Genomic DNA, 10,931 nt, shown 5'->3' with positions numbered 1-10,931 from the left:
ACTATGATTTACAAGTACAAGGATTTGCAAGTACTATGATTTACAAGTACCAGGATGTACAAGTACTATGATGTACAAGTACAAGGCTGTACAAGTACTATGATTTACAAGTACAAGGATGTACAAGTACTATGATTTACAAGTACAAGTATTTGCAAGTACTATGATTTACAAGTACCAGGATGTACAAGTACTATGATTTACAAGAACAAGGATGTACAAGTACTACGATTTACAAGCACAAGGATGTACAAGTACTATGATTTACAAGTACTATGATGTTCAAGTACTATGATTTACAAGCACAAGGATGTACAAGTACTACGATTTACAAGTACTATGATGTACAAGTACTATGATTTACAAGCACAAGGATGTACACGTACTACGATTTACAAGCACAAGGATGTACAAGTACTACGATTTACAAGTACTATGATGTACAAGTACTATGATGTACAAGTACAAAGATTTGCAAGTACTACGATTTACAAGTACTAGGATGTACAAGTACTAGGATTTACAAGTACAAGGATGTACAAGTACTATGATTTACAAGTACAAGGATTTGCAAGTACTATGATGTACAAGTACCAGGATGTACATGTACTATGATGTACAAGTACTATGATGTACAAGTACTATGATTTACAAGTGCTATGATGTACAAGTACTATGATGTACAAGTACTACGATTTACAAGTACTAGGACGTACAAGTACTAGGACGTACAAGTACAAGGACGTACAAGTACTATGATTTACAAGTACTAGGACGTACAAGTACAAGGACGTACAAGTACCAGGGCATGTACATGGCGAGCGTGTAAATGTGCAGTACATTCTTCAGGGTAAATAGTATCCCTGCATGGAAGTATTGCAATACTCGGGACTGGCAGTAGTACTGCAGTACAACTTTCTGTCTTCGCAGTATAATTCTACCAAGATGTCATTTTTGTTTGCCTTCCATCCCGTTGAGGGTTCAATTGCAGCGGCAGGGGGGGGGACGCGCGCACGCACGCACGCGCTCACGCACACGTGCGCGCGCACGCACACACGTGCGCGCGCACTGCCCAGCAGAGAGATGATGTGCGCGTAGATGGCAGAGAGCATCGACTACTCGCATGTATCAGCTAGTATCGGCGTGTAGACCTGCTACTACTGTGTAGGAGCTAGTACTACTACTGTGTAGGAGGTAGTGCTACTAGTATTTAGGAGGTAGTACTACTAGTTAGTAGTATTGACGTGTGGAAGTGAGTACTAGCGTGTAGAAAGTAGTTGTATTAGTGTGTAGAAGTGAGTATTAGCGTGTACAAAGTCGTAGTATTAGTGTGTAGAAGTGAGTATTAGCGTGTATAAAGTCGTAGTATTAGTGTGTAGAAGTGAGTATTAGCGTGTATAAAGTAGTAGTGTTAGTGTGTAAGAAGTATTTGTGTTGAAAGCGGCGAGTGGAGCTTGAAGACCGTTTTTGACATCGAGGACTAAGTTGATTTTTTTTTTTTGCCTTCCCGGAGATTTTTTTTGGAGGATTTTGAGAAGTTTCTCGAAGAAGTTTGATCACTTTTTTCCAGGTAAGATTTGCTCTTTTTTTTTTTTTTTTTTTGTTCCCCCCCAAAAAAACATTTTCATTCGTCTTCTCCTCCTCGTGAGACGTTCAAGTGTCGCCGTCCTTTCGCCCACGTTTTTTTTTTTTTTGGTGTGTGGCTTCTCGTCTTTTTTTTGGAAAAAAGTCACGGCGTGTTGTTTTATTTTTGTGTGTTTTTGCTTTGCTCAAAAAAAAAAAAAAGAAAAGAGGTTTCATTCAAAACTCAACTCGCAGGAAAACGCGTTTCAGTTGCGGTCCGTGAACGCACCACCGAAGCAAAGAAAACGTGTTTTTATTTTGATGAATGAATTCGCTTTTGGATCGATCTCCTGCAGCTTGGATCGATCTCCAAACAGTTTAGGAAGGGTCGATGCCGCAAACAACAACTTTTATCATCTTTCACGGCCGATTATTTCACCAGAGTTGTGGAAAGTGAGGATCAAAGTTGGAACAAAAAGCACTAAAAAGTCTTTCAAAGAAATCGAAATGATTTCACATTCCAAGCAAGAAGAGGTCTTTTTAATGGACTTATGCCCACTAAATAGCATTTCTTTATTAAACACAGGCTTGTAGACCACCGTCACGCACACCCCGGGACATCATCGCCATGGCAACATGATTACATTAATAATAGAGATGGAACATGAAAAGGTTCAATTTAATTTATTTTTAACAACTCAAATCCACTTCTGATGGAAGAACACAGAAAGTTCAACTTGGACTTGAACTTCTACATCTTTGACAAGTAGATTTATTAAGTCCAGGTCTAGGTCCAGGTCTAGGTCCAGGTCTAGGTCCAGGTATAGGTCCAGCTCCCATCCTTAAATACTTCTTGTTTAATCAGGTTGAATAATCATTTTAATGTTGGTCACATTAATGTCGAATAATCATTTTGATGTTGGTCACATTCATGTCGAATAATCATTTTAATGTTGGTCACAATCATGTCGAATAATCATTTTAATGTTGGTCACAATCATGTCGAATAATAATTTTAATGTTGGTCACAATCATGTCGAATAATAATTTTAATGCTGGTCACAATTACGTCGAATAATCATTTTAATGTTGGTCACAGTCTCGTCAATAGTCATTGTAATGTTGGTCACAATCATGTCGAATAATCATTTTAATGTTGGTTACAATCGTGTCGAATAATCATTTTAATGTTGGTTACAATCATGTCGAATAATCATTTTAATTTTGGTCACAATCATGTCGAATAATCATTTTAATGTTGGTCACAATTACGTCGAATAATCATTTTAATGTTGGTCACAGTCACGTCAATAGTCGTTGTAATGTTGGTCACAATCATGTCGAATAATCATTTTAATGTTGGTTACAATCATGTCGAATAATCATTTTAATGTTGGTTGCAATCACGTCGAATAATCATTTTAATGTTGGTCACATTCATGTCGAATAATAATTTTAATGTCGGTCACAATCATGTTGAATAATCATTTTAATGTTGGTCACAATCATGTCGAATACTCATTTTTATGTTAGTCACAATCACGTCAAATAATCATTTCAATGTTTGTCACAATCACGTCAAATAATAATTTTAATGTTGGTCACGATCATGTCGAATAATCATTTTAATGTTGGTCACAATCACGTCGAATAATCATTTAAATGTTGGTCACGATCATGTCGAATAATCATTTTAATGTTGGTCACAATCACGTCGAATAATCATTTTAATGTTGGTCACGATCATGTCGAATAATCATTTTAATATTGGTCACAGTCATGTCAAAAATCATTTTAATGTTGGTCACAATCATGTCGAATAATCATTTTAATGTTGGTCACATTCATGTCGAATAATCATTTTAATGTTGGTCACAATCATGTCGAATAATAATATTAATGCTGTTCACAATTACGTCGAATAATCATTTTAATGTTGGTCACAGTCTCGTCAATAGTCATTGTAATGTTGGTCACAATCATGTCGAATAATCATTTTAATGTTGGTTACAATTGTGTCGAATAATCATTTTAATGTTGGTTACAATCATGTCGAATAATCATTTTAATGTTGGTTGCAATCACGTCGAATAATTATTTTAATGTCTGTCACAATCAGGTAAAATAATCATTATATTGTTGGTCACATTCATGTCGAATAATCATTTTAATGTTGGTCACGATCAGGTAGTATAATCATTTTAAAGTTGGTCACAATCATGTCGAATAATCATTATATTATTGGTCACATTCATGTCGAATAATCATTTTAATGTTGGTCACATTCATGTCGAATAATCATTTTAATGTTGGTCAAAATCATGTTGAATAATCATTTTAATGTTGGTCACATTCATGTCGAATAATCTTTTTAATTTTGGTCACAATCATGTCGAATAATCATTTTAATGTTGGTCAAAATCATGTTGAATAATCATTTTAATGTTGGTCACATTTATGTCGAATAATCATTTTAATGTTGGTCACAATCATGTCGAATAATCATTTTCATGTTGGTCACAATTACGTTGAATAATCATTTTAATGTTGGTCACAGTCACGTCAATAGTCGTTGTAATGTTGGTCACAATCATGTCGAATAATCATTTTAATGTTGGTCAAAATCATGTTGAATAATCATTTTAATGTTGGTCACATTTATGTCGAATAATCATTTTAATTTTGGTCACAATCATGTCGAATAATCATTTTAATGTTGGTCACAATTACGTCGAATAATCATTTTAATGTTGGTCACAGTCACGTCAATAGTCGTTGTAATGTTGGTCACAATCATGTCGAATAATCATTTTAATGTTGGTTACAATCATGTCGAATAATCATTTTAATGTTGGTTACAATCATGTCGAATAATCATTTTAATGTTGGGTACAATCATGTTGAATAATCATTTTAATGTTGGTTGCAATCACGTCGAATAATCATTTTAATGTAGTCGCATTCATGTCGAATAATCATTTTAATGTCGGTCACAATCATGTTGAATAATCATTTTAATGTTGGTCACAATCATGTTGAATAATCATTTTAATGTTGGTCACAATCATGTCGAATACTCATTTTTATGTTAGTCACAATCATGTCGAATAATCATTTTAATGTTGGTCACAATTACGTCGAATAATCATTTTAATGTTGGTCACAGTCACGTCGAATAATCATTTAAATGTTGGTCACGATCATGTCGAATAATCATTTTAATGTTGGTCACAATCACGTCGAATAATCATTTTAATGTTGGTCACGATCATGTCGAATAATCATTTTAATGTTGGTCACAATCACGTCGAATAATCATTTAAATGTTGGTCACGATCATGTCGAATAATCATTTTAATGTTGGTCACAATCACGTCGAATAATCATTTTAATGTTGGTCACAATCATGTCGAATAATCATTTTAATATTGGTCACAGTCATGTCAAAAATCATTTTAATGCTGGTCACAATCATGTCGAATAATAATTTTAATGTTGGTCACAATCATGTCGAATAATCATTTTAATGTTGGTCACAATCATGTCGAATAATCATTTTAATGTTGGTCACATTCATGTCGAATAATAATTTTAATGTTGGTCACAATCATGTCGAATAATCATTTTAATGTTGGTCACAATAATGTCGAATAATAATTTTAATGTTGGTCACGATCATCTCGAATAATCATTTTAATGTTGAACAATCATGTCGAATAATAATTTTAATGTTGGTTACATTCATGTCGAATAATCATTTTAATGTTGGTCACATTCATGTCGAATAATCATTTTAATGTTGGTCACAATCATGTTGAATAATCATTTTAATGTTGGTTACATTCATGTCGAATAATCATTTTAATGTTGGTCACAATCATGTCGAATAATCATTTTAATGTTGGTCACATTTATGTCGAATAATCATTTTAATGTTGGTCACAATCATGTCGAATAATCATTTTAATGTTGGTCACAATCATGTTGAATAATCATTTTAATGTTGGTCACATTTATGTCGAATAATCATTTTAATGTTGGTCACAATCATGTCGAATAATCATTTTAATGTTGGTCACATTCATGTCGAATAATCATTTTAATGTTGGTCACAATCATGTCGAATAATCATTTTAATGCTGGTCACAATCATGTCGAATAGTCATTTGAATGTTGTTCACAATCACGGGTTAGGGTTAACCCCAACCCTAACCCTAACCCAAAATCAAATCGAATCTTTTGTTGACAAGAAGCATGCTAGAGGAACAAAATGTTTCAAAATAAAATAAAATCATGTGTTGCCAAAAAGCATGCTAGTGGAACAAAATGTTTCAAAATAAAATCCTGTGTTGACAAGACGCATGCTAGAGGAACAAAATGTTTCAAAATAAAATAATGTGTTGCCAAGAAGAATGATAGAGAACAAATGTTTCAAAATAAAATCATGTGTTGACGAGAAGCATGCTAGTGGAACCAAATGTTTCAAAATAAAATAATCTGTTAACAAGAAGAATGATAGAGGAACAAAATGTTTCAAAATAAAATAAAATAATGTGCTCACAAGAAGCATGCTAGTGGAACAAAATGCTTCAAAATAAAATAAAATCATATGTTGACAAGAAGCATGCTAGAGGAACAAAACGTTTCAAAATAAAACTATGTGTTGACAAGAAACATGCTACAGGAACAAAATGTTTCAAAATAAAATCATGTGTTGACAAGAAGCATGCTTGAGGAACAAAGTGTTTCAAAATAAAATCTTGTGTTGACAAGAAGCGTGCTAGAGGAACAAAATGTTTCAAAATAAAATCATGATGCTGTAATGATGTGTTGTAGCAGATCATCTCTTTTGTTGTTAGCGTGATATTATTTGCTTGTGTTTCCTGTGTTTTCTTGTTTACCTTCTGTTGCTAGGGGCGATAACTACACACCTGTCTACACGCCTGTCTACACACCTGTCCACACACGTGTCCACACACGTGTCTACACACCTGTCCACACACATGTCCACACACGTGTCTACACACCTGTCCACACACCTGTCTACACACCTGTCCACACACCTGTCTACACACCTGTCCACACACCTGTCTACACACATGTCTACCCACCTGTCTACACACCTGTCTACACACCTGTCTACCCACCTGTCTACACACCTGTCTACACACCTGTCCACACACCTGTCTACACACCTGTCTACACACCTGTCTACACACCTGTCCACACACCTGTCCACACACCTGTCCACACACCTGTCTACACACATGTCTACACACCTGTCCACACACCTGTCTACACACCTGTCTACACACCTGTCCACACACATGTCCACACACCTGTCCACACACCTGTCTACACACCTGTCTACACATCTGTCCACACACCTGTCCACACACCTGTCTACACACCTGTCTACACACCTGTCCACACACCTGTCTACACACCTGTCCACACACCTGTCCACACACAGGTCTACCCACCTGTCTACCCACCTGTCTACACACCTGTCTACACACCTGTCTACACACATGTCCACACACCTGTCTACACACCTGTCCACACACCTGTCTACACACATGTCCACACACCTGTCTACACACCTGTCCACACACCTGTCTACACAAATGTCTACACACCTGTCTACACACCTGTCCACACACAGGTCTACCCACCTGTCTACACACCTGTCTACCCACCTGTCTACACACCTGTCCACACACCTGTCTACACACATGTCTACCCACCTGTCTACACACCTGTCTACCCACCTGTCTACACACCTGTCTACACACCTGTCTACACACCTGTCCACACACCTGTCTACACACATGTCTACCCACCTGTCTACACACCTGTCTACACACCTGTCTACCCACCTGTCTACACACCTGTCTACACACCTGTCTACACACATGTCCACACACGTGTCCACACACGTGTCTACACACATGTCTACCCACCTGTCTACACACCTGTCCACACACATGTCTACACACATGTCTACACACCTGTCTACACACCTGTCCACACACCTGTCTACACACCTGTCCACACACATGTCCACACACCTGTCCACACACGTGTCTACACACATGTCTACCCACCTGTCTACACACCTGTCCACACACATGTCTACACACATGTCTACACACATGTCTACACACCTGTCTACACACCTGTCCACACACCTGTCTACACACATGTCCACACACCTGTCCACACACCTGTCTACACACCTGTCTACACACCTGTCCACACACCTGTCCACACACCTGTCCACACACCTGTCCACACACATGTCTACACACCTGTCTACACACCTGTCCACACACCTGTCTACCCACCTGTCTACACACCTGTCTACACACCTGTCTACCCACCTGTCTACACACCTGTCTACCCACATGTCCACACACATGTCCACACACATGTCCACACACCTGTCTACACACCTGTCTACACACATGTCCACACACCTGTCTACACACCTGTCCACACACCTGTCCACACACCTGTCTACCCACCTGTCCACACACATGTCCACACACCTGTCCACACACCTGTCTACCCACCTGTCTACCCACATGTCCACACACATGTCCACACACATGTCTGCACACCTGTCTACACACCTGTCTACACACATATCCACACACCTGTCTACACACCTGTCTACACACCTGTCCACACACCTGTCCACACACCTGTCTACCCACCTGTCTACACACCTGTCTACCCACATGTCCACACACATGTCCACACACATGTCTGCACACCTGTCTACACACCTGTCCACACACCTGTCCACACACCTGTCTACCCACCTGTCTACCCACATGTCCACACACATGTCCACACACATGTCTGCACACCTGTCTACACACCTGTCCTCACTTTAGGATTAATGTTCTCACCTGGTGTTAGATCAATCATCACCCTTATTGCTTGTTGTCTCACCATTGTCATTGTGCTACCTCATTGTGCTACCTGTGTGTCATTGTGCTACCTCATTGTGCTACCTGTGTGTCATTGTGCTACCTCATTGTGCTACCTGTGTTTCATTGTGCTACCTCATTGTGCTACCTGTGTTTCATTGTGCTACCTCATTGTGCTACCTGTGTTTCATTGTGCTACCTCATTGTGCTACCTGTGTTTCATTGTGCTACCTCATTGTGCTACCTGTGTTTCATTGTGCTACCTCATTGTGCTACCTGTGTTTCATTGTGCTACCTCATTGTGCTACCTGTGTTTCATTGTGCTACCTCATTGTGCTACCTCATTGTGCTACCTGTGTTTCATTGTGCTACCTCGTTGTGCTACCTGTGTTTCATTGTGCTACCTCATTGTGCTACCTGCGTTTCATTGTGCTACCTCGTTGTGCTACCTGTGTTTCATTGTGCTACCTCATTGTGCTACCTGTGTTTCATTGTGCTACCTCATTGTGCTACCTGTGTTTCACTGTGCTACCTCATTGTGCTACCTGTGTTTCATTGTGCTACTTCATTGTGCTACCTCATTGTGCTACCTGTGTTTCATTGTGCTACCTCATTGTGCTACCTCATTGTGCTACCTGTGTTTCATTGTGCTACCTCGTTGTGCTACCTGTGTTTCATTGTGCTACCTCATTGTGCTACCTGTGTTTCATTGTGCTACCTCATTGTGCTACCTGCGTTTCATTGTGCTACCTCGTTGTGCTACCTGTGTTTCATTGTGCTACCTCATTGTGCTACCTGTGTTTCATTGTGCTACCTCATTGTGCTACCTGCGTTTCATTGTGCTACCTCGTTGTGCTACCTGTGTTTCATTGTGCTACCTCATTGTGCTACCTGTGTTTCATTGTGCTACCTCATTGTGCTACCTGCGTTTCATTGTGCTACCTCGTTGTGCTACCTGTGTTTCATTGTGCTACCTCATTGTGCTACCTGCGTTTCATTGTGCTACCTCGTTGTGCTACCTGTGTTTCATTGTGCTACAGTTTTCATTGTGCTACCTGTGTTTCATTGTGCTACCTGTGTTTCATTGTGCCACCTGTGTTTCATTGTGCCACCTGTGTTTCATTGTGCCACCTGTGTTTCATTGTGCTACAGGTTTCATTGTGCTACCTCATTGTGCTACCTGTGTTTCATTGTGCTACAGTTTTCATTGTGCTACCTGTGTTTCATTGTGCCACCTGTGTTTCATTGTGCCACCTGTGTTTCATTGTGCCACCTGTGTTTAATTGTGCTACAGGTTTCATTGTGCTACCTCATTGTGCTACCTGTGTTTCATTGTGCCACCTGTGTTTCATTGTGCTACAGGTTTCATTGTGCTACCTCATTGTGCTACCTGTGTTTCATTGTGCTACCTCATTGTGCTACCTGTGTTTCATTGTGCTACCTCATTGTGCTACCTGTGTTTCATTGTGCTACAGTTTTCATTGTGCTACCTGTGTTTCATTGTGCCACCTGTGTTTCATTGTGCCACCTGTGTTTCATTGTGCCACCTGTGTTTCATTGTTCCACCTGTGTTTCATTGTGCTACAGGTTTCATTGTGCTACCTCATTGTGCTACCTGTGTTTCATTGTGCTACAGTTTTCATTGTGCTACCTGTGTTTCATTGTGCCACCTGTGTTTCATTGTGCCACCTGTTTAATTGTGCTACAGGTTTCATTGTGCTACCTCATTGTGCTACCTGTGTTTCATTGTGCCACCTGTGTTTCATTGTGCTACAGGTTTCATTGTGCTACCTCATTGTGCTACCTGTGTTTCATTGTGCTACCTCATTGTGCTACCTGTGTTTCATTGTGCTACCTCATTGTGCTACCTCATTGTGCTACCTGTGTTTCATTGTGCTACCTCATTGTGCTACCTGTGTTTCATTGTGCTACCTCATTGTGCTACCTGCGTTTCATTGTGCTACCTCGTTGTGCTACCTGTGTTTCATTGTGCTACCTCATTGTGCTACCTGTGTTTCATTGTGCTACCTCATTGTGCTACCTGCGTTTCATTGTGCTACCTCGTTGTGCTACCTGTGTTTCATTGTGCTACAGTTTTCATTGTGCTACCTGTGTTTCATTGTGCCACCTGTGTTTCATTGTGCCACCTGTGTTTCATTGTGCCACCTGTGTTTCATTGTGCCACCTGTGTTTCATTGTGCCACCTGTGTTTCATTGTGCCACCTGTGTTTCATTGTGCTACATGTTTCATTGTGCTACCTCATTGTGCTACCTGTGTTTCATTGTGCCACCTGTGTTTCATTGTGCTACAGGTTTCATTGTGCTACCTCATTGTGCTACCTGTGTTTCATTGTGCTACCTGTGTTTCATTGTGCTACCTCATTGTGCTACCTGTGTTTCATTGTGCTACCTGTGTTTCATTGTGCTACC

At 39.4% G+C, this 10,931-nt stretch overlaps 1 protein-coding gene across 1 annotated transcript in view; it reads left to right on the top strand.

Annotated features, from left to right (window-relative positions):
* The first annotated feature begins 1,087 nt into the window (after positions 1–1,087).
* The window catches only part of LOC133644040 (protein NDNF-like), a 33,343-nt gene continuing 23,499 nt past the window's right edge, over positions 1,088–10,931 (top strand). Inside the window, exon 1 of the mRNA XM_062038355.1 lies at positions 1,088–1,570. The gene's annotated coding sequence lies outside the window, so the exon portion shown is untranslated. The remainder of the gene's footprint in view (positions 1,571–10,931) is intronic.

This window comes from Entelurus aequoreus, linkage group LG27 (assembly GCF_033978785.1).
Source record: "Entelurus aequoreus isolate RoL-2023_Sb linkage group LG27, RoL_Eaeq_v1.1, whole genome shotgun sequence".
NCBI lineage: Eukaryota > Metazoa > Chordata > Actinopteri > Syngnathiformes > Syngnathidae > Entelurus > Entelurus aequoreus.
The sequence above is the reverse complement of the archived record's forward strand: the minus strand, read 5'-3'. Positions and strand labels throughout refer to the sequence as shown.